This window comes from Arachis ipaensis, chromosome B08 (genome assembly GCF_000816755.2).
Source record: "Arachis ipaensis cultivar K30076 chromosome B08, Araip1.1, whole genome shotgun sequence".
NCBI classification, from domain to species: domain Eukaryota; kingdom Viridiplantae; phylum Streptophyta; class Magnoliopsida; order Fabales; family Fabaceae; genus Arachis; species Arachis ipaensis.
This window is the reverse complement of record NC_029792.2, coordinates 128,623,900-128,624,481: the sequence shown is the minus strand read 5'-3', so window position 1 is coordinate 128,624,481 and position 582 is coordinate 128,623,900. Positions and strand designations below refer to the sequence as shown.

The 582-nt window shown below is 36.1% G+C and overlaps 1 protein-coding gene across 1 annotated transcript in view; it reads left to right on the top strand.

Annotated features, from left to right (window-relative positions):
* Positions 1-505, top strand: part of LOC107613766 (putative pentatricopeptide repeat-containing protein At3g47840) — a 23,245-nt gene extending 22,740 nt beyond the window's left edge. Inside the window, exon 6 of the transcript XR_002353145.1 lies at positions 110-505. The gene's annotated coding sequence lies outside the window, so the exon portion shown is untranslated. The remainder of the gene's footprint in view (positions 1-109) is intronic.

The following is a 582-nucleotide window of genomic DNA, read 5'->3' as shown; positions in this document are numbered from 1 at the left end:
GAGTATCTAACTATTAAAAGAATATGAGTTAATCTGGTATTGATTTTATATTATTATGGATTGTATTTACATTTTGATGGAGGATTATGTTTTTCTTTCTTTTTTTCAGTTTTTCTTTTTAAAAATTCCGTGGGGACCAAATATCTGGCGGATATCAGGTACCCGTCACGAATACGGGGTGGGAACGCGGAACTTTTCGGACGGGCTGAGCGGGGGTTAGGGGGCGGGTGGCATATCCTGTTCCCATGGGGATCCGATGCCATCTCTATTTATAATTCCTTTAGAAATCACTTCACAAAGCTTTTGTTGCTAACCATTTTTCATTCTTTTCAAAAAAGAGACCTTATAAATATTTCATGAGTGATGTGTCAAAGAAACAAGCATGTTTATCCATTTTTGAAAGCAAGATCAAGGCTTCACTGAACAAGTCCTCTTTACAAAAGCCAACTGATCATACTATTATATTTTGTGACATTCAAAATGTAGTGTTGTTTTAAGTCTCCAACTTTTGAATCAAATTTCTTCGAGGCATCTCTTTAAACAGAGCCTGGCTTCATCCACTCTTCTATTCTTTCAATATCA